Source organism: Leuciscus leuciscus (assembly GCF_965113295.1).
Source record: "Leuciscus leuciscus genome assembly, chromosome: 18".
NCBI lineage: Eukaryota > Metazoa > Chordata > Actinopteri > Cypriniformes > Leuciscidae > Leuciscus > Leuciscus leuciscus.
In genome coordinates this window covers 30,555,525-30,582,313 of record NC_138742.1, presented here as the reverse complement: position 1 = coordinate 30,582,313, position 26,789 = coordinate 30,555,525, and the positions used below count along the sequence as shown (strand labels likewise).

Genomic DNA, 26,789 nt, shown 5'->3' with positions numbered 1-26,789 from the left:
AGCACGAATGTTTTATGTAGTGCTTTTTGTGCATTCTCGTGTTTGACGCGAATTCGCGACTGCCGCCCGAGTTGAAAAATCTGAACTTCTGCGTCAATTCGCGCCGCGTTAACCAATCAGGAGCCTGCTTGCTGCTGTCACGTGGTGAAGTGACAGTTTATAATGTTATTTTATGTTTGGCCTCAATAAATTATTTTGTAATATGACTAAAATGCACAACAAAGCAAATCTTTCACATAAAAACTCGATTTCAATATATGAGAGATACTCATTTTGTATTGAATGCTATTTATTCCATATCTATATGAAACATTATTAATCTAATGTGAAGACAACAAATACAATTTAGTGTATACAAACTAAAAAAAAAATCACAGGACAGGTTTCACTTTTGGAGGCTGGCTCCATTTATTATCAAAACAAAAATAAATGACAGATTAGGTGGGTGCGGGCGAGGGTGAACCTCGCGCCGGGCTGTACAGCGCGGGCTCGTCAGGCAGCGACCACTCGAGGCCGAGGCCTTATACGGCCTACGCTGTCCTCGTCAGCGTCCTCACCGTTAGGTCCACCAAACCTAGGTCCTGGACCAAATTGTGAAACTCCTGAAACCCTCCGGAGAGTCTGGTGGACCCGAGTACAGCGACGATGTCCCCTACGCAGCTGTTTCTGCTCTCCAGAGCATATACGAGTGGTGACTCTCTCGATTAATGCTAATGCTAATGCTAATGCTCGATAAACATCTAAAAAAGATGGCCGCCAACGGGTTTCGAAACTTTCGCCTCTGACACGCGTAAATTTCGCTTCAAACTTTTGTTTTTACGCGCGTCAATCTCGCTCTTGACACGCGAATGTACACATGTGGTCAAGCGTCAAACTAGACGCGGTAGACGCGAATTTGACGCGCTATTCGCGTCCGGTGTGAACGCAGCATAATGGTGCGTTCACACCGGACGCGAATAGCGCGTCAGGCGCGAGTGATTTCAATGTTAAGTCAATGCAAAGACGCGTTACGCGCGTAAAAAATTCCTGCGCCGCGAATGAGGCGTAGAGCGCGGCGCGGTAGACGCGAATACGCCTCATTCGCGCGTCAAGTTCGCGCGAATGGTGCGAATTGAGCGTCTGGCGCGTTAAGCGCGAATATTTTGTGTAGTGCTTTTTGTGCATTCTCGCGTTTGACGCGAATTCGCGTCTGCCGCCCGAGTCGAAAAATCTGAACTTCTGCGTCAATTCGCGCCGCGTTAACCAATCAGGAGCCTGCTTGCTGCTGTCACGTGGTGAAGTGACAGTTTATAATGTTATTTTATGTTTGGCCTCGATAAATTATTTTGTAATATGACTAAAATGCTTGGTGTGCAAAGCAAATCTTTCACATAAAAACTCGATTTCAATATATGAGAGATACTCATTTTGTATTGAATGCTATTTATTCCATATCTATTCTAGATTATATGAAACATTATTATTCTAATGTAAAGACAACAAACACAATTTAGTGTATTAAAACTTTTTAAAAAAATCACAGGACAGGTTTCACTTTTGGAGGCTGGCTCCATTTATTATCAAAACAAAAATAAATGACAGATTAGGTGGGTGCGGGCTAGGGTGAACCTCGCGCCGGGCTGTAGAGCGCGGGCTCGACAGGCATAGACCACTCGAGGCCGAGGCCTTATACGGCCTACGCTGTCCTCGTCAGCGTCCTCACCGTTAGGTCCACCAAACCTAGCTCCTGGAGCAAATTGTGAAACTCCTGAAACCCTCCGGAGGGTCTGGTGGACCCGAGTACAGCGACGATGTCCCCTACGCAGCTGTTTCTGCTCTCCAGAGCATATACGAGCGGTGACTCTCTCGATTAATGCTAATACTAATGCTCGATAAACATCTAAAAAAGATGGCCGCCAAAACTTTCACCTCTGACGCGCGTAAATTTCGCTTCAAACTTTTGTTTTTACGCGCGTTAGACACGCGAATTAACACAAAGTGGTCAAGCGTCAAACTAGACGCGGTAGACGCGAATTTGACGCGCTATTCGCGTCCGGTGTGAACGCACAGTTATATGAGGATTTGATGCTCAATAAACATTTCTGATTATTATCAATGTTGAAACAGTTGTGCTGCTTCATATTTATGTGGAAACAGTTTTTTTTTTTTTTTTAAGATTCTTTGATGAATAGAAATAACAAAATAACAATTATTTGAAATAGAAATCGTTTGTAACAATGTACAACTCTTTACTGTCACTTTTCATCAATTTAATAAAGGATTATTTTCTTGCAAAAAAAAAAAGTATCGTAACTTACAAGTGTATCACCAGCTTGTCTGGAAACCATTAGTTCCAAAATTATTCTAAAGATTTTGAGCTGTGATTCATAAAACAATAACATTGTTTGACATGGATTTCTTCAGAAAAAGGGAATGTTATCCATAATTGCTTTTTAATTTTTTTTACACTGATCGATTCCTGTCATGACATAATCACTTACAGTGACAGAACTTAACTAAAAGCTGATTCACATAAATGTGCATGTACATTTATTAATGTAGGCCTATTAATGAATTAAGTTGATGCATGAACATTCCTCCCAATTCCTTTTTATTTATTTTTTTATTTTTTATTCCTTTATATATTTTGCTTTTAGACATCGTTTTCTGAAAGTTTTGAACATTAGTTACCAGAACAGAAGTTACCAGTCACTGAAAAACAGCAACTATTACAGGCTAGGCACCAATCTCTGCAATGACCTGCTAATGTGAAACACACTCCAACAGTGCTGTCAGAAGGGTATACACTTACTGCTTTCATTTTTTGAGCACACTCCCTATTCTAAGAACATCTGTTTGCATAGAGGGGCTTTCTGGAGTGGCAGAGAGTGTGTAACATGTCACACCGAGTGCAATAGGATCCCATGAGAGCCCTTGAGAGGGTCAAAAGGGGGAATTGGTTAATTTGTATATGATCAGGATCAGATGCCTGTCACTGCTTGATTTAAAGGTCAGAGCGATCAGTTCAAAGACAATTACATTTTCTCACCACCATGTCATTCCAGTTTGTGAGTATGGCTTTTCAAACTTAAAGTTGTGTTGAGATTGGTCATGTGAGGACTTTCATTCAAATCAACCATTGAAAAGTGTTGACTGATACAGTTACAGTGTGTTAAGCTGATTTAAAATGATTTGATGTGTCCATCTATGTGGTTGCTACATTTCTGACAGAGCACATGGTTCCCATTATATGTTAGGGAGAACCATTCTACAGTGCAGAATCTAAACGATTAATGAAGAAACTTCTTATTGCTGGAACATATTTTGCTCTATATATGGCTAATAGCTGCAGAATGTCTGTAGAGTGTTTTCGAGAACTCAAAGGAAATGCCAGTAGGTGTGCAGAGCAAGAACAAGCAGTCATAACATGCCTCTTCAGATCTTCAGATCATTGTTAAGGGGAAACTGGAGAGCTGCTTATGGTGAAAGTCTTCTCTTGTGCTTCAGGGGTGTGTGTGTGTGTGTGTGTGTGTGTGTGTGTGTGTGTGTGTGTGTGTGTGTGTGTGTGTGTGTGTGTGTGTGTGTGTGTGTGTGTGTGTGTGTGTGTGTGTGTGTGTGTGTGTGTAATCATATACTGTATTTGTGTGACTTAATGCTCGCTCAGTGACAACACCGCTGGCATCTGCCAAATGAACAGACTCTCTTCTATTCTTTCTGTTTAGACTCAGCCCCTATACTGTCTACATGGACAAAAGTATTAGGACACACCTCTTTATTACTGAAATCAAGTGTCTAATTATGGAAGCTTGTTTCCGCCACTGAATGAAAAATAAAAAAGAGCTAATTGCAACATTTTATATCACAAATGACTTTTTATCTCAGAATTGCATGATATAAAGTCGCAATTACGAGATATAAAGTCAGAATTGTGAGAGATAAACTCAAAATTCTGACTTTTTTCTCAGAATTGCATTTTTGTATCTCGCAGTTCTGACTATAACAAGCATTGGGAGATATAAAGTCAGAATTGCGTGATATTAAGTCGCAATTGCGAGAAAAAAGTCAGAATTGCGCGATATGAAGTCGCAATTGCGAGAAAAAGTCAGAATTGCGACTTTATAACACACAATTCTGACTTTATATCTCTCAATTCTGACTTGATCAGAATTGCGTGATATAAACTCGCAATTGTGACATAAAAAGTTGCAGTTATCTTTTAAAACGTTTTATTCTGTAGGTGAACCAAGCTTACATACTAATCGGACACATTGCCACAGGTGTAGTCAATCATCTATGAAGTCTGCATTTACAAACATTTGTGATGCGATCTGGGAAAACCCATCACATGGTGAAATTTGACCTATTAGCCTACAGTTTCAAGCCCTTTCCAAATCTTTTTTTATTTCTTTCATCGGTAACAAAAGTTATGGTTATATGAAGTCGGCTGATCGCTATAATTTTCAGGAATGGAATTTTGAGAAAAACAGGTTTAATTAACTGTCACGTCCTGCTAGCGGGACGATTGGCGCTCTTTTTGTATTGGATTTTTTTCCATATCACATATTTTAGTAATCATCATAGATTAGGTATCATTCGAAAGCTTACAAACTCAAAATTCCTCCTGTGAAAACCGTTTTGAAATTGGACGATTGAGAGGCGAGCAAGATCTTTTAAGCGAGCAGCTACTTCAGACTCCGTTGTTCTCTTGTGCTCCGATCCGCAACTCATGATAACGTTGTATAAAAAAATTATAATAATAAACTTGCGTGCCGTTGTAGTTTACAAAGGACTGGCGGGAAATGCGCATTGATATACCTTTAATCTAGATGTTATCTGGTTTATTTTGATAGGTGAACTGTCTTTGTAGTGTTAAGAGAAAGAGAGCTGTGGGCGATTTTTTTTATTATTATTATTTTTTAATAATTTTTTTGCACCTCCGCCGTGTGTGTTCTTAAAGCTACACTGTGTAGGATTTTCTCCCATCTAGCGGTGAAATTGTATATGACTACCAACTGAATATTACTTTCTAGCCCCTCCCATTCCGAGGGTGTTTTAACTCCTACGGTGGCGGTATCATTTCAAATCTGCCGGCAATCGTGAGTAATCTCCCCCTCGCATTCGTCACGGTGCCACTGAGTGTCAAAACGCAGAAGGCAAAGCTTGAATTTCCAGGTATGTCCCTCTTTGGCTAATGTATTTTCAAGATGGATGCACAACATGGCTTCCACCATTCGAGCGACTCGCTCATATGTATTCTAAATGGCAGATTATACACTTACGAGAATACTTGATTAGTTGGTTGAAGTGATTACTCATTAATGAGAACATATTATTTTGAAAGAACAAAGTGTTTTTTTGCTAAAAATCTACTTAAAATATTACACAGTGTAGTTTTAAAGAGAAAGACACAGTCTTTTCGGCTTGCCACTATAAATCGCTGTTTTACTGCACTAAACTAGTTAATTTTGCCAAGATACATTCAGAGATGATAGACAAGATGTTATAGAATAATAATTTAATGAAAACCCAATTTTGACAAAAAAAACTGGCATTCGGCTATTTTTAGACCTTACTGAAAATGTACCAGCGTGACATCCGACAGGTTTTCCCAGATCACATCACATTTGTTAAAAAAAAAAAACTTTGTTGTTCTGAAGAGCTCAGTGAATTTAAGTGAAGGGATGCCACCATTGCAATAAGTCAGTTCGTGAAATTTCATCCCTGAAAGATATTTCTAAGTGGTATTAATGGAAAGTAGAAGCGTTTAAGAAGTCACAGAGAGCAGGGTCACTGAGTGCTGAGGTCCATGGTGAGTAACAGTTGTGCTGATGCCATAGCTGAAGAGTCCCGAACTTCCACTGGCATTGATATCAGCACAAAGAGTGTGTGGCGGGAGCTTCGTGGAATGGGTTTCCATGGCCGAGTGCAATGCCAAGCGTCAGATGCAGTGGTGTAAAGCACACAACCTCTGGACTCTGGAGCAGTGGAAACCTGTTCTGTGGAGTGACGAATCACACTTCTCTGTTTAGCAGTTTGATGGGCGAGTCTGGGTTTGGTGGATGCCAGGAGAACATTACCTGTCTGACTTCATTGTACCAACTGTAAAGGGATAATGGTTCAGGGCTGTTTTTCATTTCTTCAATTCTTACCAAGGAATTTTAGATAATGCTATGCTTCCATCTTTGTAGGAACAGTTTGGGGAAAGTCCTTTTCTATTTCAGCATGATGGTGCACCAGTGCACAAAGCGAGGTCCATAAAGACATGGTTGGATGAGTTTGGTGTGGAAGAAAATCATTGGAACGAACTGAAATGGAGATTGCAGGCTAGGCCAAGAAAGGTCCACAAGCCGGGACTTGAACTCGGGTCGCCCGAAGCACAACGGCAATACATGTCGGCGCACTTGCCCACAAGGCAATATCTCATATCAATTTCTATGTATTAAAGTCTCTGTTGGTGTAATGGTCAGGTGTCCCAAAACTGATGGGGAGTAAGAGTTGATAAATAAGGACAGTGTAGAGGAGAGTTTACATCAATTATTCATAGTGTTCAAATATTAATAATAATTCTGCTTAATATTTTGTAATATTAAATTTTTTTCAAGATCCTTTTGAAAAAAACTAAACAGAATTGGTTTAAAATAGAATTCCATTGTAACATTTTTTTGTAAAAATGAATTGAAAAATGTATGGTTTCACAATTCCCACCCAAAAATTAAGGGAAAAAAAGTGGTTTTCAACATTGACATTGAGAAATGTTTCTTGAACACCAAATTAGTATATTAGAATTATATGTATAATTGTATGGAAAAAGTAAACTTGATTTGACTTGGGTTTTAAGTTTTAATACATAGTAAGTTTTAATATAATAAAAAAAAACATGCAAAAAATATATAAACATACAAGAAAATGTTGTTATAGTATTGGTTGCTTCTTGTAAGTTAAATTTAACTCAATATGTCTTTATCCTGGAAACATCAAATGGAACATAAATTTACATTGAACTGAAACAGAAAGTGGGCTTTTCACTTCAGAAGTCAACCACACACCACTCCCCTGAACATATAAAAATAATCCACTCTCAAAAACGTTCTTTTCCCCATTTTCCCCACCCTCTCATGCCTAGCTGTCTCCAACCCCCCAGTTTCTCTCCGTCTATAGACCTCCTCCTGATCCTCTAATGATGACAGTGCTTCATTAGGAGCCCAACACACAAACACACACACACACTCAACCTTCCCCTTCTTTTTTCCTGCTGTTTTTACAGGACTGTGGCACCTCTTTATTTTACAACAGCACACAGTAGTCTAACACAGCTCAGATCAGAACTCAAGAATCTGGATTCAATATACAGGGTTGAACACAAATCCTGTCTCTTTCAGTAAGTGGGACAACCAGGAGCACAACAACCGTTTTCTAAAGAGCACCAACTGGAAACTGCACATTTACAAACGCATATAAGAGAAGATAAACTCAGGTCGCAACCATGTTTTAGTGCATGACAGTGGTCTATAGGTGCAAAGTCACACAGTTTGCCAGTAAATGCAGAAAATATAAGTAAAAATAAATGTGTTGTAACTCTGCAACTACATTTCAACTAACTCTCATTAGAGTATTTGTAGACTGTCTACTTAACATCTGCTAACTCTTTATTGTGATGGTCCTCCGACATACATTCTACTGACTATAAGTAAGTTTACAACTACATGTCAACTTATTCTAACCCTAACCCTACCAGTCTACTAATACTCTAACACTAATGAGAGTTAGTAGACAAGTAGTAGCAAATGAGTTAGTTGACTTATAGCCCATAGTTGCAAAGTTACTAACAGATAGTAGAATTTAAAAAGTGAACTATAGAAATAAAGTGTAACCGCATTAAACATGGAGAATGTTCTAATTGGCTGTGACTTTGTCGAAAATAATTTTGATTTTCAAATTTCCACAATACATTAAACTCAAGAATAGCATCGCCTCTGGTGGAGTTTTGCATATCAGTCAAACTTTTGATGCTCAAACAATAAAAAAATGTCACTCTGAAACTGTGAAGCCCGGTCAATGACAAATGGCATACCTGCAAGAAAATCAGAGAAGGAACCTTTTCTGTTTTAAGTTAAAATAGATGTTACTCCTTTCAGTTGCGTTCTCTACTTTCACTGTTAACTGCGTACACTTCCCAGTTTTTTTGTTACCTAGCAATCTCGTAAATGACGCTATCCACATTGCTCATCAAAGTGGCATATGACCTGTGTGTGGAAAGGTGCACTGAAGCCCTGACATGAGACTTTACAGCTCAGTGTGACTGATACACCCATCCCACTTGTGAATCAACTACATGAGATAAGATACAGTTTAGCATTTAGCTATAATGAATAGCTAACAAAATACGATTTCATTGTAAGCATCTACTTTTCATCGCTCCTTCGATGGATTGCTCAAGAAGCCAAAGAAGCAAAGTCCACTGTCTGGAGTGTGTCTGTTGACAAGACCGCTGGATGACCTGTGGAAAGTACACTCAACAACACAAGTACAGAGTAAAACTCTCCCATTCACTCTTTAACTTATTTTTTGTACGTTGAGAGACAGCGTTGTTCTTGTTGTTCCACGTCTTTGGTCTGTTTGCTCTTTTCCAGGCGCTCACGGGGCATGTGAAGGGGATGATGATGATATACGGCCACCATCGAGGCTCATCTGACCTGGCCCGCTGCTCGTGTTTTGTGTAGTCAGAGCGAGAGAGAGAGAGAACGAGGAGACGAGGATCATGTCCTCTCTTGGAGAAGTGCTAACTTGGACAGGGAGAGGAATTTTTTGTGGTTTATTCAGAGAGCGGCTCCATCTGTGTAAACTGGCGCTTGCCAGGATGTCGACTCCCTCGCTTTCTGCACAGACGCACGCTTAACCCCTTCAACACCTTCTGCTCACCATACCTGCTCCTCACAAACTACTGCTCAGCTAACGAGATTATACTCCTTAACACGGTAAAGTAAAGAGGACATCAACAAATAGAAGCAAAAGCAACCAGAACAAGACACAACCCTTCACCAATACACTTTAGCATACTTCTACAAAAAGAGTACTTATTATGGAAATAATATTCTGTACATGAATATACTTAAGTGCACTTAACTAAATGTATTGTTTGTATGTCATATATTTAAATATATTTGTAATTACACATTTTTTTTAAAAACAGTTGTGTCTTAATGATTCAAAGGCCCACTGAAGTGCAGTTTTGTTGATGCGTTGACGTAATTTCCAGTGAAACAGGAAGCTGAGGCGGGACATATTGAATGGCTCCTCCCCCTTCTCAAATAGCCAATAGCATTTAGTTTACCTCACAGACTGCAAGTCGAACTTGACAGGACCGTGGAAGCGAATCCAAACGCTGATGATACGCTGGATTCAATAGTAGAGTTGTGAATAAATTCTAGCCATTTCATTCTTAACCAACATTCAGTTGGAAAACGGAATAAAACTTGAGCGTTTGAGCAACCGAACACATCCTCCAACACATATTGCTCCGTGATGTGTCAACGCTTGCTTTGGCCAGGTGGTGTTTATAGCATAGGGGGCGGAGCTTTAGATTCTAGAGAGCATTTGATTGGACAGAAGATGTGATGAGAAGCTGAAGTCTGCGGTGATGTCATAAAAATCTGTGATCCATTTTAGCGGAATCGAGAGACTGTAAGTTTTGAATGCTTATACAGGTATTTCCTAAATGCGAATTTTGTCATTGTTTTGGAACAAACCAGCTTATTTATCACCTTAAGGCTAACATATTCATTCTAAAAGCTAAAAAACTTACATTTTGATTTCAGGGGGCCTTTAAAGTAAAACTCTTAATTTCGACATTATTACAAAGTGCAACTTTTAAAAGTGCACTTAAGTATGTAAAGTCACGCACATTACTAACACGCTCATTAAATAACAAAAAAATATCGCGCCATTGACTTTAGACCAGGTTTCTGTTGCCTCAAAATAGCAACGCTCCAACAATGTGGCAGAACACACCTCGTTCTCAGACCAGCAGCCCATGGACGCACAAACGGTCGCAAATGCATTTGCTATTTAAACAACGCGGCGCGGGACGTGAAAATGATAACTGCGTCGGGCTGAAACTAGCAATAAACACTTGCGTTGTGCTTGGCGCTGCATTGCGCTGGGTGTGAGATAGGGCCCATTATCTTTAAATGCACTTAAGGCCTTTTATTTCATTAATATGATTTTATCTGCAAATACAGTTGTTTGAACATTAGATTTAAGATTTGAAATCACTACAAGTGCACATTTAGTACATTAAGCACACTTATTTTAATTTACATCGTTGCTTAAAAGAGTTTCCTTGCAATGATGTGTTATAGCAACCCTAGTTTCTGATAAAACATCATAGATGCAAGTAATGTTGCTAAAAGCTATGCTAACTTGCTATTCGCCACCACTCTCATCATGAACAGAAACAAAATGACAGAAAGATTTTGAAGCTGAAATTGTTTGAAGGACATCTGATAAATACATATTATCATTTTGTAGTAAGTAAAACTGCTACCTGGGTCATCTTTGTAAATGTTTTTGCAAAATAGTGTCAGGCTAATGCTTTTTTTGGTTCTCTTTTAGCGTCTTTACTCGCAATGGTAAAATGAAAGCAGTTCAGGGAGGTTATGTAAGTATTTGCTGAACCATTTTCTGTCCAGCCTGTTGAAAACGTGACTAAGCAGGCAGTTAGTCTTTGTGTGTGTGTGTGTGTGTGTGTGTGTGTGTGTGTGTGTGTGTGTGTGTGTGTGTGTGTGTATGTGTGTGTGTGTGTGTGTGTGTGTTTCTGTGTCATTATCTCCATTACTGTGTTCTGAGAGTGAGTTTGTATATATTTATGCAACACTATATTCATTAAACTGAAGTAAAATCAGTTGTGCAGCCATGAACCGCGAGTGTGATTGGTGAAACTAGGCTAACCTCTAAATAAACACACATGTGCACACGCACGCACACACAAAGACACACACGCTGGACTGGACATGAACACCTCAACCTTAACTCCCTCTGCTGGAGATTCATTCAACAGGAAATACAGGCGAACTTCTGGAAAAACTGTGATTTCATAACAGCTAGACAGATTTTCTAGTCACAGCAAGATGCTTTTTTTCTTACAAACAAATCCTGAAACTGACTGACTTTTTCACACGTTTGGGTGGAATGTGTCTTAAACACTGACATCTGTCTTTGTACATCAAAACAACAGTTAAAGATTGCACTTTTCAACCTAAACTCGCAAGAAAATCACACGCTGATATATGCCACAAGACGTGACTATCAAACAGAATTTGATGTAAAACATTAATTTGATGATCAACTTTTAGAATTACAAACAGCTTTTTATTGTGTTGTATGGTTGTAGTGTTCATTTAGTAACTCAGTTGTGAGGAAAATACTGTCTTCAGAATGACCAAACTACCAAAAAATATACAGTGTCTGTCTTTGTAGCCGCTTTTAAAGCCAAAAAGAGTTTCTTAGGCTGAGTACAACTTTTATTCATGTTCAAAATATTATCATCTGGTCCTCAAAACCCTGTGTTATAGTCATTAGTCTCTTTAAAGTCTTTGTCTCTCTCTCTCCCTGTCTCTCAGTCTTGGTCTTCCTCATCTTCTCTCTCTCTCTCTCTCTCTCTCTCTCTGCAGGATTCATTCTCTGAGTCACGGGGCTGTCCCTGGCACACTGACTGGAAGCCTCTAGTTTATGAGTGGAGCTGGCGCTCTGCCCGGCCCTATGGGTGCTCTGCCTCCCGTCCCACAGTTAACCCCTTACTGGATCAGCTGTGCTCCACACTTAACCCTTTACTGACACTTTACTCAAGTCTGAGCCAGGAACCTCAGTAAGAGTCCACTTTGATCCTTGAAGTTGTCATGAAATAAAAACTGCAACCGTTTAGTCCACTTAAATCCTGCCCCTGCAAGGTCTTGTTCATCTGCCTCTGTTTTTGAGTGCAACATCCAATCAGCAACCAATACACAGAACCAAATCTCTGCCCTACATGTTTTTTTTTATTATTATTTTTTTTTTAAGTAGGCTTAAAATAGGGTAGGCTATTTTCGGAGAGGATAGCATTAGCCAGTTAGAAGAATCCCACCCTCCCTTCAGAGCGTCTCCAAAGCCACGCCTCCAAAACACATGAAGACGTCGTTAAACTACCTCATGCAAAGCACATAACATTACAATAATAATGAACGTATACAACTTAAATAACACTGACCTGTACCACCTGACTGCTGCAGATTCATTTCAGCATTGATAGTTTTACCATTGAAAAGCATAAATCCGAGTCACGAGTATAAAGTCACGGGTGTACAGTAGTTATGAAGTGAACGCAGAATAAGCTCATTGTTTTGGTTCAGGAGGAACTGTAAAAGGTGTCTGCTGTTTCGGTTGCGGTACTCTGTGAATGATGTCTGTCTAAGGCCCCGATCAGACAGAATGCGTTTTTCAGGTTTGAAAACGCGAGGCGCACCGCACTGCCTTTTTTTGGTTGACTTTTTTTAATTTAGAAAAGTTTTTTTTTATGTTGCTTGGCAACCACTGAATCAGCTGTCCTGCCAGTCTAATCAAGGATTATAGAGTGAGCGCTCTAGAACATTTGGATTGCTGTTAAGTAAACTGTCATATTAGCAGAAACTTTAAACAAAAATGAACAAGCAGAGGGCGCTTGCTCTGACCTTGATCGAGGGTGAGAGGTGTACAAACATGCAGGAGACAGGCGAACTGAGATCCGTAATCTGTAAACTTACGTCACCACAACAGAAGGCCCGCCTCTCAATTAATTCGATTGGACAATGTAAAAAAAAAAAACTGGTGCCTGTCATTGCAAAAAAAACGTGTTCTGTCTGATAGGGGCCTAACTCTGCATATCATGAAGCGCACTGATGACGTGTGATGTATGTGTGAGCAGGTAGGACATCATATCACTGCATTCGGACCGAATGCAATGATTGGATGAAATGATCCTATGCATTCCACAGATTATATATATATATATATATATATATATATACACACACACATTTAGACCACTTAACTTACTGATTGCTATCAGGATGTGAAGAGTCTACTAACCAGCCTAAAAAAAACAAAACTAAAAAAACAACAAAAAAAAACAATCTGGGACAAATCACGTACCCTGCCTTTATAATTATTGCTACTTCCTGTTTCCTCATAACTTTAACGTTAAAGTTTACCCAAAAGTGAAAATTCTGTAACATTTATTTCAATGGTCCACTTTTGACATTCTACTAACTATAAGTAACTTTGCATCTACATGTCAACTAACTCTCATTAGAGAGCTATCTGCTAACTCTATTGTGTTGGTCCCCCAACAGACATTCTACTGCAACTTTGCAACTACATGTCCACTTATTCCACTTACCCTAACAGTCTACTAATACTCTAATGAGAGTTGGTTGACATGGAGTTGCATGCCGTTTGGTCTCAGTGCTGTTAAATAACATTGACACACCATTTTTGTGTCGCAAGAGCAAGTAAATGTGGACAAAACTTACTTAACTTATTGCTTACTTAACTTTTTGGAAACTTGAAAAAAACAAAAACAAAAACATGATGAAGGGCCTTTAATCTAGTGGCTGGTAACTGAATTCAAGATTAGCTTCATTTTCAAATACATTGTTGGACCCCATCTGCTTTTACTTACAGACACATAAAAAAAATAAAAATAAACAGTTAACAACAACAACAACAACAAAATGTTTTTGGGGTTACCATTGCGGTGAAGTGTTGAGCTTGTGCTTGGCTTGAGGACCTGCTAACAAGAATTCAAATAGCTTTAATACTGAAGCTCTATGGTAGTACTTTGGATGTAACCAGTATCACTTCTAAACTGCCAACACTGAACACCACACGAGTAAATAAAAGTTATGTTTAGTTATGTAAATCACAGGACTAAACAAGAAGCATTAATCGTAGGGTAATTTAATAGAATAATTAAATTGAAATGAAAACCATTTATTCAAGTTACATGGACACCATTGATTCTAGTTAGTTGTACATGGTTGGTTCTGTTGGGTTTCAATCACTTGCAACCACTGTCCATGATTGAATCATGTTCAGCCAAAGAGATATATATTTTTTTTTAATCTTGAATTTATTTTCACCAAGCTTTATTACATGAGTACATCAGGAAGGGTCAGAACATCAGCGATGACAATCATCCACGTCTTTAACTGGATTGGCCATATTTATAGACCACAAGTTAGTCTCACTTCTTTCTTCCTCTTAACTCCGAGTTTCGTTTAAAAATAATAATAATAATTTTGCAACCTATACTTTGAAATTGGCCAAAAAATGAAAGTGAAAACAGTTTACTATTGTAAGTGCAGAAGTTACTTGAAGTTTGGGAAGGATAAGTTCAGATATTTCTTTGTTCCCATGTCTTATTCTTTCCTCATATGTTGTCATAAACAGTTATAATGATGCTCATTTGTGCGTCATTCAGAATCAAACTGAGAATTTATATTAAAAAACCACTTTGAGCTTTTGAATTTAATTTTAAAATGTTATTTAATTCCTATGTTCAAATTCTAATTCGGGATCCTGTGTCGCTGAACCAAACAGATGATTACAAGTACTTGCTGTCTTAGATTTTTGTTTCTTGTTACGCTCGAAAATACATCCCATTGTTTTGTTTGTTTTTTACATTTTCACATGTGTGCTAAATCAGGCATATGCCTGCAAATTAAACATTGTCACTTTCTCTGTCACTGTATCTTTCCCTTTATCTCTCATCCCACCATGCCATTAGATCATGATGGTTTATTTTTAATAAAACACATACACACACACACACACACACACACACACACACACACACACACACACACACACACACACACTCTCTCTCTCTCTCTCTCTCTCTCTCTCTCTCTCTCTCTCTACAAATCCACCCTTAACTCTACTCATTTTAATCACCATCCCGTGATTTATTGAGGAGAGGTGCAAGCCAGGACAAGATCCAAAGATTCCCTTCTAACTTTGTCTGTGAGCGTCCTGTATGTGTGTAGTTTTTGCAATTCTAGTAGTTGTGTAGTCAAGCTTCTACACTCTTAAAACATAAAGGTTCTTTATTGGCATCAATGGTTCCATGAAGCGCCTTTAACATGGAACCTTTCTGTTCCACAAAAGGTTCTTTATAGTGGAAAATGGTTCTTTAGATTATTAAACTTAAACTTACTTTTGCACAGTCTGAAAAAAATTATTCTGATCACTGAAAGGTTCTTTGGGAACCCAAAAAGGTTATTCTATTGCATTGCTGCAAAAGCACACTTTTGAAAACTTTATTTTAAAGAGTGCACCAAGTGATAGATGAATTTGAGGTGAAATACATAGCAGCCTTAACTTAACTAACATAACCAAAGATTTTCACTTTTGTGAGAATATGAATGGTAGTGTATATTTTGGGCAGCGGAATAGGGCTGTGAAATCTTTTTCTATTCTAAACCTTCTCACCATTTATTCAGAGGGTATGAATGATTGTTTTCCATATACATTTTCTTGAAAAGGGGCTTGACTTCTCAAACAGTGGTCGATTTTTCCGGACCTTGGCGATTAACTTCTCCGCTATGTCATCTGCCATTTTAAATGTGCAAGCCCTTAAATTAGAATGGATTCTGATTGGCTGTCAGTGTTTTATCGTTCAACAACAGCTGAGAAAAAAAATCGTCACAGTTCTGCACTTCATCTCCCATCACTCTCCTTGGTTCACCATCCATGGATCGGGCATCTCAGCGATGGTGAACTCGACGCCATTCCAGAGCCTCGTCCCAAGATGGCCGCCGCCGCTCCAGAGTCTCGTCCCAAGATGGCCGCCGCCGTTCCAGAGTCTCATCCCAAGATGGCCACCACCACACCAGAGCTCTCTGTCAAGATGGCTGCCGCCATGCCTGAACCCTCGTTCAAGATGGCCACCACCATGCTTGAATCTTCTGTCTCTGTCCTCATCCAGAGCCCAGAAATGACTCCAGTCTCCGTCCTCATCCCGAGCCCAGAGGTGACTCCAATCTCCGTCCTACTGTCACAGTTCTGCACTTCATCTCCAATCACTCTCCTTGGTTCCCACCTGCATGTCGATCATGATCACACACACCTGCACCTCATCATCACCCTCATTACCTACACTACTTATACACACACTTCACCCCAGCTCATTGTCTGGTCTCGAGTACACATAGTGGACTATTCTCCCTGTCTCCAGTGTCTTCCATTCCTCTGTGTCTCCCTCAAGATCATCCTTTAGACTCTAACTTACCTGCTCACTTCATCACTGCCCCATTATTGTCAATAAACTCACTGTTCACCTTCCATCTTCCTCTCCAGTGTCTGCATTATGTGACACCAACGATATAGTTTCTCTATATCGTTATTGTTAAAGGGGTACTTCACCGATTAGCATTAAAGGGTTAGTTCACCCAAAAATGAAAATTCTGTCAGTAATTACTCACCCTCATGTTGTTCCAACCCCGTAAGACCTTCGTTCATCTTCAGAACACAAATTAAGATATTTTTGATGAAATCTGAGTGCTGAATCACTCCTCCACAGGCTTATGGACACTATAACTTGCTGGCCCAGAAAATGTTTTAAAGACATTGTTAATATAGTCCAAGTGACTACAGTGGCTCAATCTTAAGTTTATAAAGCGACGAGAATACTTTTTGTGCGCAAAAACAAACAAAAATAATGACTTTATTCCACTTTTCATTTCCTTCTCTCTGGGCCTCGAGTCTTTTCACGTAGTGTAATAGCGCAGCGCGTCTGTGTTGCACGTCACAACGTATCACACACATGACTAGCGTCGCCCAATAGTGAGCCTACGTGGTGACGTGCAACACAGACGCGCTACGCTATTACATATACGCTATTACTTTATAAACTTAATATTGAGCCACTGGAGTCACTTGGACTATATTAACAATGTCTTTACATTTTCTGGGCCAGCAAGTTATAGTGTCCATAAGCCTGTGGAGGAGTGAGACAGCTCTCAGATTTCATCAAAAATATCTTAATTTGTGTTCCGAAGATGAACGAAGGTCTTACGGGGTTGGAACATGAGGGTGAGTAATTACTGACAGAATTTTCTTTTTTGGGTGAACTAACCCTTTAAGTTTTGTATCAGTAGAAACCCGGTAGTATTTTCAAATGACTGTTCTTTCCTCCCTCATGTCCCCCTGAGATGAGAGATTTCTGTATTGTGTGTCTGGAAAAAAACCTCAGATGACGCAAAAATCCTCATTTTGCGTCATCAGAGGCTTTTTTGTCCAGAGGCGAGAGACTACAGCCAGTAGGAGGAGCTCTTTCCGCATGTGTTCAACCCGCCCATAGGGGGATCTCACAATTAAATGGCGTCTTTTCAGTTTCGAGTCGACTAGTAGCCTAGTTGTATCATTTCTTCCGATACTGCCCTCTGTAACCTGTAGGCGTGGCTTGGGAGTGGCCTCGTAGAAGCAAGTGCATTCTGGGAGTTGTTGTCTTTCATCCACATGAGCCAAAAATAAATTTTCTGGCTTTTTTCAGTCTAGAAGGCACCAACTTCTAAAATAATTTCACATTTCTACTACATAAATAACCCAATTTAAAAACACGTTCATCTTTCCAGCGGTGAAATATCCCTTTAAAGCTGCCGTCGGCAACATTTTTTTTTTATCATATTCAGTGAAATTGACACTATAATCCGACAGAACAACATAAATAAGATGGTTTTAGAAAAAAACCCGAGCTTTTAACTCCACCTGGAGCGTGTTATTTGTTTTGCAAAAATCCACCGCTCCCGCTTCATCAGGTCCAATCAGCGCAGGGGGGTGTGAGATCTGACTGTCAATCACAGGTCGTGCACACGCCACGCCTGAAGTTCGCCTGGAGATTGCATGAAGCGTGATGGCGGAGAGAAAATCTACTAACAAGCTTCCAATTCCTCGGTTATTGCTATCTATGGATATATTAGCCAGGGCTGCCTACCTCCGAGTCCATGGTGTTGATAGATGCTGAAGAGACGGACGCGTTCACAGAAAATCAGGTACACACGCACAGTGACACACTGACGAGCACGACCTCGATGGGAGGGTGCTCGCTGGTAGTGGGGAGGGGCATGAGAGTTGTAAACATTCAAAATTGTGGCTAATCGACCCAATCTGCCAGACTTGCCGACTGCAGCTTTAAAGCTGTGGTGTGAACTCTGCTATTCTTAAATATTGAAAACAATTTTAGAACTATATCGTTATCTTTATAGTTATTGTCCTTGGTGTGAACGGGCCTTAATAGTCCATAAAACTGTACAAACACCTGACATTTTTAAACATAATTTATGAATTGTTTTTCCATATGAGGATGCCACAAAAGTCAGTTTATTCCCCAAATGTAGCTAAGTAAGGGCGATTTCACACTTGATTCAATTGCTTAGTCCGAACCAGAATTTGATCGCTCCTTCCACCCTCCTTCCCCCCTAGTATTCACAATCTATTTTTATAGATTTATCTTTTTAAGTTATTTAAAATTGTAATAATATTTACCTTTGTGTCTCCCTCGATTGAAATCACATCTGCATCTCTTTATAATTACAAATAAACTTAAATTTTGCTGCTGATCAACATTCTCAGAAAGTCAAAGCTTCCTCTTACCACGTAAAAATACAGAAAGTGGAACTGCATGTTTCCAGAAGAAAAAAAAATAATTCTGAGAGTTCACTGATAATTGCTTGAAGCTGGTGTAAGTGAGCAGTGCAATGAAAGGTGTTGCCACATACCAAGCTCTTTAATAACAATTCACATTTCCCCATCCTCAGTTTTTGTGATAGGATTGAAATGAGTTCAAACCCTGCTTGCACAAGAAATGTCTTCAGAGAAGAACATTTTCTCGAATAATAAAATCATGCACTCCAGTTACGTCATGTACATTAAAGACTCATTTTACGAGAAGCTACTTTATGAGCAGATACTTTTATGAGCACAAACTGAGTGGCATCAAAATTCCTAATGCTGGATAAAAGTTGACCGCCATCAGAATTTCTTTTGATATTTTCCTACAATTTGACTTCATTGCTTTCAAAAAAAAAAACAAGAAAAAAAAGAATAATACCAGGAAGAAGATGCTCTCTATCTTCATGTTTCTTTTGAACTCTTGATGAGGGTCTTACAATTCATGTGAGACGCCCAGGGCAACATTTAAACTACCATAGACTGAACCCATCCTGTGTGGCTCTGAAAATGGTTTGAGAAAAAAAAAAAATCCCTGCATGAATAAATGTGTAGATGAAGAAGTCAGGAGAAAGGTGAATGTCAGAAAGCTTATGTCATGTTCGCCCACTAATCAGACCCTGCAGACCATAAACACAGATCTCCCATGATTCTGTTCCTGCGGCCCATGACGTGCTTTCATTCACCAGCCCGGAGATAATAGAATGAAGGAATGGGATGATGAGGAGGGAATAAAAGGAGGAAGTAGGCCGGGGGAAGATGGATAGATCATAGGTTTAGCCTTTCTTTAACGTTCTCCTTCTCCATATTTCTATGTGGCCAGCCTAGAGCTATTTCTGAAAACGTAACATATCAAAACTTAACAGCATTTTCTTTTTTGAATACTGCTGAGTTCAATATTATTTCATTTTGAACCTTTCTCTTTTTTTCTTCCTCTCTTCTGTGCTGCTTACTCCAGGGCAGCTACTCCACACACACACACACACACACACACACACACACACACACACACACACACACACACACACACACACACGTTGGGCTTCCATGCTTTATGTGGACTTTCCATAGACATAATGATTTTTATACTGTACAAACTGTATAACTGTATACCCATCAAAGAAAAAAAAACTTTCTGCATTTTTATATATTCAAAAAATATCTCTTAGTATGATTTATAAGCTGTTTTCCTCATGGGGACCAAAAAATGAGGAAAAGTATTTCAGATGTTGTCATCTTTAAGGGGATAATTTGTCCCCCATATCGTAGGGTTTACCAGGACACACACACACACACACACACACACACACACACTTTCACTGAAGGGCAATCCAGCACACTTCCTGTGAGGCAGGAAGAACAAAGGTCCGTAAAACGCACTCTCTTTCTCTCTGAATGTGAGATAAGAGGTCTATCCGACAGCTTCAGCATACGGGTGTCCCCCTCCACATCCGGAACAGATTGGAGCATAATTGGCCCAAACAGGATGTAGCAAACACCACAAGCTGGTTTAGCTCACACAAGATTATAATCCTTCATATTACTATCACATATGCTGTTGATTAATCTATTAAACTGTAAACTCTACACATACACTCACATGCTGAGGAGAATCTAAAAAATGTTTGTTTGCAACTTTGATATACAACAGAGTTAAGAATGACAGTTGGAAATCTAAGTACATTAGCGTAGGCTATATATATATACCAGAATATAGCTTATACTGGCAAATGTAGTCAATGTCATTATTGCAAAATAAACTCTGACAGGGTGATTAGAACCCTAATGTGATGCGATTATGACTGACTGATTGACTGGCTGTACATTATCCTGCTTATTACACAGCTACTTCCCAAATAAATAATTGAATAAAATGTGAAATATTTATTTGAATTGCTTTATGATGTGAGAAGAACGTGAGTGCATAGTGATACAAGAGACGCCATTCCAGCCACTTAAAACACACTCAAAGGTAGTTGAAAATGCATGTGACCACATTGAATTTGTAGAATAACAGCAAATATTTTGTGTGAAAGTTGCAACTTAACCTAGCTGTGATATAAACGAGCACTAAAATACAACTGACAAACTACTAAATATGTTTGCACTGCACCATTCAACTTAGTTGAAACATTACTCTACAATATAAACTAAATATTCACGGAAGCCTCAGACCAGGAGTATTGCATCATTGCATATGGCATTGCATCAATAAGCCCATGTAGTCTTAATGAGCCTTAATAAAGATAAATTAAAATTAACATAATTTCTGACACAACTTCTATACGTCCCAAGCTCCTGCAGATACTTGGTCCATCACTGAACTTACCTGCCATGGCCGATGTGGTCCAACTTTCGGTGGCCTCAGCCCTTCCAAGTCCAGTGGTCCCAGCGCTTCCAAGTCCAGTGGTCCCAGCGCTTCCAAGTCCAGTGGTCTCAGCGCTTCCAAGTCCAGTGGTCCCAGCGCTTCCAAGTCCAGTGGTCCCAGCTCTTCCAAGTCCAGTGGGCCCAGTCCAGTGGTGTCAGCGCTTCCAAGTCCAGTGGTCTCAGCGCTTCCAAGTCCAGTGGTCCCAGCGCTTCCAAGTCCAGTGGTCTCAGCGCTTCCAAGTCCAGTGGTCCCAGCGCTTCCAAGTCCAGTGGTCCCAGCGCTTCCAAGTCCAGTGGTCCCAGCGCTTCCAAGTCCAGTGGTCTCAGTGCTTCCAAGTCCAGTGGTCCCAGCGCTTCCAAGTCCAGTGGTCCCAGCGCTTCCAAGTCCAGTGGTCTCAGCGCTTCCAGGTCCGGTGGTTTCAGCGCTTCCAAGTCCAGTGGTCTCAGCGCTTCCAAGTCCAGTGGTCTCAGCGCATTCCAAGTCCGGTGGTCTTAGCGCTTCCAAGTCCAGTGGTCTCAGCGCTTCCAGGTCCGGTGGTTTCAGCGCTTCCAAGTCCGGTGGTCTCAGCGCTTCCAAGTCCAGTGGTCTCAGCGCTTCCAGGTCCGGTGGTTTCAGCGCTTCCAAGTCCAGTGGTCTCAGCGCTTCCAAGTCCAGTGGTCTCAGCGCATTCCAAGTCCGGTGGTCCCAAGTCCAGTGGTCTCAGCGCTTCCAGGTCTGGTGGTTTCAGCGCTTCCAAGTCCAGTGGTCTCAGCGCTTCCAGGTCCGGTGGTTTCAGCGCTTCCAAGTCCAGTGGTCTCAGTGCTTCCAAGTCCAGTGGGCCCAATGCTTCCAAGTCCAGTGGTCTCAGTGCTTCCAAGTCCAGTGGGCCCAATGCTTCCAAGTCCAGTGGTCTCAGCGCATTCCAAGTCCGGTGGTCCCAAGTCCAGTGGTCTCAGCGCTTCCAAGTTCAGTGGTCTCAGCACTTCCAGGTCCGGTGGTTTCAGAACTTCCAAGTCCAGTGGTCTCAGCGCTTCCAAGTCCAGTGGGCCCAATGCTTCCAAGTCCAGTGGGCCCAATGCTTCCAAGTCCGGTAGGCCCAATGCTTCCAAGTCCGGTAGGCCCAATGCTTCCAAGTCCGGTAGGCCCAATGCTTCCAAGTCCGGTGGTCCCAAGTCCAGTGGAAAGAAATTATGGTAACACTTTCTATGAAGCCCATGCTTATAATGAATAAGCCCCATTCATACTTATTTACCAGTATTACTGTTCTATAAATATATTTATAAAGATTTATTAGGACCTATTCTGCATCATAAGAACAGTTATAGTTAAATTTATATAATTTTTTATAATTCCTTATAAGACATGCATTTGCTTTTTCGATGTCCATGTTCATAATCCATTATACACTGAATTGATCCAGATACACTTGTTTGCTGTACCAATTAGTTATCAATCATGCCTTTAATGGCTAATTTTTGCATTAGAGGTCATGAATGGTAATTTTGATTTGTTGAAATATATATCTCCTCAGCCAAGGCATTGCTTATAGCAGTTTGAAATTATACATTAAAAAATATTGTTGCAGCATTTTGCTAGTATGTAACATAAACTATTTTTATTAATGATTTCTGTTGTTTGTTTTTATTTATTTATTTATTTATTATTATTTTACTACAGATATTATTGTTTATTAGTTACATTTACAAGTAAACTACTTAAATTGTATAATGAGAACATCTTCGCGATTTCTTAACATTTGCTTTAGGAAAATCGCATCCTATGTTTCACTTAAATCCATCAATGATGCATTTATAGAGCTTAGTAACTGTATTATCACTCGCAATAAGCACGGCTATTAATAACTATATTTTAACTTATTTGACATTAATAAATCTGAAAGTCATTGTAACTATAATATAATAACATTATAGCAATGCAGGTTCCATCTTTATAAATACATTCATGGAACCATACGACTGAGTAAGTAATACTTATGAATCAGTGTATAATGCATTATGAGCATGCACACTGAAAAAGAAAATGCATGACATAAGTAATTCTAAAAAATAATATAAATGTAACTGTTCTTATAATACTATATTTTGTTTTATTTTTCTATGCTGTTTTAATTCTATGTAATGCACTTTGAATTGCCATTGTGTATGAAATGTGCTATATAAATAAACTTGCCTTGCCTTGCCTTGCCTAATGCAGTATAGGTCTTAATGAGTCTTTATAAATTAGTAATACTAAATGGAGCTATGATTCATTATAAGCATAGTTTTCATAGAAAGTGTTACCGAAATTACTTGTGGGACTCCCGCAAAATATAATTTTAAAAAAAAATTAAAATAGTTGTTACTCAATAAAAATTATAGTATCTGTGGTTGGCCACTTTACATGCAAGTCAGATGGTCTCTTCCTGTTTAAATGGCTAGTTCTTGTGGACCAGACTTTATGCTGATAGTCAAAAATCTGGCTACACGAGACTAGCAAGCATAGACTATAGAGTTCCAGTATCACTTTATATCAACAGCACTTACTGTGTGTGCTGGATTTAGGAATTAGACACTTGGTATACAAGAGAGCTCAGGGGTCACATGAGGACAGAGTATCAGAGCTTGACTTGTCTGTTCTGTTTATCCGTCTTTTTCTAGCTCATTCTATTCAGGAAAAGAGAGGAGCAAGCATGCAGATAGCTACCTCACAAACGCAAGGGCCAGAGGCGTGCAAAAGTTCTCCCGCTGTCCCGCTCACCCACCCCTCAGCAGATGGCTTAAATTACAGCAGAAGCTGTAACGAGATTCCTGCACGATTAATACGCAGAGCAGTTTGGGATTTCAATACGAGGGATTGGAGCTAATGCGATTATCAAGAGCAGGGGGAGAGGAGACGATGAAAAACAGGTTTGGAGGAGAGATGAACACGGGTGAATGGGGTGAGAGGAAGAAATACTTGCGCGTTCCAAGCACCATGTCATCTTTCGTTACCGAGAGCTGTTATTAGCCATTTGTTATTGTTTTGCCAGCTGTCCCAAATGCCAGCGGCTGTGCACCAGATACACAAAGTAAGGTCTGGACTCTTTGGGAGTTGCAAACAGTGATCTTACCCACATTTCTTTCTGTAAGTGAGCGTACGGATGCGTTATTTGCTCGGCCTACTGTGTGAACTTGATGTGACAGTCATTAAGTGTAATTGGAGAAGAGTTCTCCGGAGAGAACTATTAAAACTGGTTAGCTTGATGACTCGAGGGCTTGAAGTCTTTGCCAACAGGAAGCAAAGCCCTGCTGATATTCACTCTAAACATCAGTTGTTTGAAAGGATGGCAGCAGTCGCAGTCAGTGAGGTCTATATAATACCTGAAGAAAGCTGGCAGTTAGCTTTCCTATTCATCTCAACTCACTACATGAACTGCATGCTGCCGGATGTGTAGCAAGATGGGTGCTCAGTTGCCACAAAAGGAATAATTTTTTTTTTTTACTTTTACTCAGCAGGGATGCATTAAATGATGGGGGGGGGACAATATTGTGGTTTCCACAAAATTATGAAGCAGCACACTTAACATTGATAATGATAAGAAATGTTTCGTGAGCAGCAAATCAGCATATTAGAATGATTTCTGAAGGATCATGTGACACTGAAGACTGGAGTAATGATGCTGAAAATTCACAGGAAGACATTACATTTAAAAATATATTTTAATAGAAAAATTTCAATTTAAAACATACCGATCTTCAGACTTTCTATTAAAAAAAAAATTGTGAAAAAGGCAGTTTTGCTGTTAAATTGCAACTTCAATAAAAAAGTTAATACTTAAATGGTGTTTATAAACAAATGGTCGGGATACATATTACAGCATTACAACAATATTGCATTTTGTGATATGTCGTCCACGTCTCCTGCTTGACCACCACAGCTCATTATTTCTGGAGGATGTGTGTAAATTAATCATTTATCTAATTATTAATTTAATTTGATCTGTACCATTGCACTTTTTGTAAGGTATATATACTATACATTGTATTTTTATCATTGCATTTCCATACAATACGAGTGTGTTAAATAGAGGTCTGTAATGTACAGTGACTTCTCTTTTTAGGATCGTAATCAATCACTTACCCTATCACTGATTGCCCTCTGCATTTTAAACTAATTTATCAGGTTTTACTTGCAAATGCCACTTAATTTGGGGCTGGAGGTGATAGATATGGAAACTCTCCAAGCTTTGTGAGAAATATCAAAGGTCAACTGCTTGAAAGGGACAATGACATTTCCGATTCACTGTATTTAGCACTAAAAAGATGCATTTTAAGACTTGACTCAAACATGTCAGCGTGACTCGGCAAGTGTGTGTGTGTGTGTATGAGAGAGAGCATTTGCATAGCAGAGGCCCCATTGGGTCATTGTGCCTTCTTCCTGTTTATATGAGCATGTCTTGGGGTCAAAGCCAAAAGTGACCAAAGGTAACAAAGAAACAAGAAAAAGAGGCAACAAAAGAGGAGGAAAACAAGAACACATTTAAAAAAAAAAAAAAAAAAAAAAAATCAGAGATGTTTTCCAGAGCCCACACATAAACAAACACTTTTCACATGAACTGAAAGAGAGTCTGTCAGTGTTTCTTTACATGTTTCTAGTGCTAAAAATCAGGGAAAGAGAGAAAAGCTTCTTCCTTCTTTCTCCATTCCTCTCTTTGTCTCGAGATCCTCAGAAGAGCTTTTGGAGAACACCCCTGGCGGGTCCTGCTGGGCTTTAACCAACAACATCTATTTGATCAAGTCTAGGCACGATTATTCCGACAGCTCCCTGAGCTTGAGGTCCCTGCCGGCAAATGACTTTTTAATGTAACTGACAATAGATGTTGTAGTTGTACAGAGAAAGATAGGTAGACAGAGCAAGAGAAAGAGGAGAGGCAAAGGCCAAGAGCACTTGTCTGGAGTTAAATCAAAGAGTTATTGAGAGGGCAGAGATATAGATCACAGTAAACACACTTTTAGAGCCACATGCTGCCAGAAACAAACACTCTAGTGGAAACATACAAACACAGAGAAACACTCATCCATGTTGAAAGAGCCCATATGCTGGTCACGGACAAACACTCAGATGGACAATTAGAGAAAACATGAGGAAGAGGAGAAAGACTGTGAGGAGTATGCTTTAATGGGTTACTAAAACCAGGAGAAACGAGTACCGAATTAGGAAGAACAAAGCACTTTCCACAGTCCATTCCAGGTTTGCGTGAGCTAAATACCAACATTATTCACTGTAAATCTTGCTTTCCTCCTCAGCTCTCAACACCTGTGCCATTTTGTGGGGGTGACAGCTTTCACGGGTAGAAAGCCAGATTTGCAGGGAGGTTAACTGCCTGGCTGACCCTCAAGATTTGACCTTTGGTGACCTCTGAGCTGTCAGGTGCAAGGTAATGACCCAAGGAAAGTTGATGAGAGTGGGAAACTTCATTTATTCCCTTTCTCTATTTCTGCACTTGACTACAGTACACAGTAACTGCAAGTGTATACATAGCAAGTGATAGATTATCATGTTTTTAATGTTATGTTTCAGTAAAAGTCCAATCAAATCAACATGATAGTTTAAAATGTACCCATACAAAGTTCTGTCATGAAACTCTAGATGGCACAGGCTGATGGGTCCTTAACTCAATCGCAATCACATCATCCTCTATAGGGCACAGCTGATTGGTTCCTGCTGTGTCAGTATCCAATGAGCT

The 26,789-nt window shown here is 39.7% G+C and overlaps 2 long non-coding RNA genes across 2 annotated transcripts in view; both read left to right on the top strand.

The window, feature by feature from the left end:
• The window catches only part of LOC309480693, a 169,459-nt gene that overhangs the window by 133,696 nt on the left and 8,974 nt on the right, over positions 1–26,789 (top strand). The window lies entirely within an intron of this gene.
• On the top strand, positions 7,089–12,899 carry LOC309481532. Its single transcript, XR_014200042.1, has 4 exons — positions 7,089–8,503; positions 8,610–8,954; positions 10,591–10,636; positions 11,649–12,899. It is a non-coding gene; the product is annotated as an uncharacterized lncRNA (long non-coding RNA).